Source organism: Lactuca sativa, chromosome 4, assembly GCF_002870075.4.
Source record: "Lactuca sativa cultivar Salinas chromosome 4, Lsat_Salinas_v11, whole genome shotgun sequence".
NCBI lineage: Eukaryota > Viridiplantae > Streptophyta > Magnoliopsida > Asterales > Asteraceae > Lactuca > Lactuca sativa.
The window spans coordinates 66,783,680-66,784,427 of NC_056626.2; positions in this window are offsets into that span (position 1 = coordinate 66,783,680).

The window sequence follows — 748 nt, forward strand, 5'->3', positions numbered from 1 at the left end:
CTGCAACTCAAGACAAAGAACCCACTAGGAAAAACTGATATTGTTTCGTAAAATACAAAAACCAAAAAAAATCCTAAATTAGCCATTTTTACAGTAGCTTACATCGATGCTTTCTTGAAGGCATTTCCATGGCCAGTCTCTAACGTGAGCTTCGTCTTTGTCTTGAGCTTACTAGTCAAGGTATGTTAATGGCGATCTTCCCAGATTGGCCACTGAGATTACAATCAACTTTTACTGATTGCAATATTGTCATCACTAAAAGTACAGCAACTACACAATGCCCAGAAACACAATCGCTATTGTTGTAGTTCTGGAGAACTTAATCACACACCAGAGCCACCGCCTTGGGTTATGAAACCCTAAATCAGAGTCAGCTAGATGTTGAGGAAAACAACCTTGGGTTCTAAAACCCTAAATCAGAGTCGGCTAGATGTTGAAGAAAACATATCCTTACCAAGAAGCTCCATTAAATTTAGGATCCTGAATCGGAACCGGAGTATGCTCTAGTGAGGATGGAGAAGAAGATCCATTAATTTAAGGTGATATAAAATGATTGTTAATGAGCTATGTGATGGAATTTATTTTTCAAACATTTCCAGTTTTTAATTCCAAGAAGACGACCATTGCGATGGAGAGAAAAAAAGACTTGAGAGTAGTAAAGAAGAATAGGTTGGAGAAGATGAACTCAGAGGGTGCTTCGTACAAGAGAGAGAGAGAGAGAGAGAGAGAGAGAGAGGTGGGCCCCTTC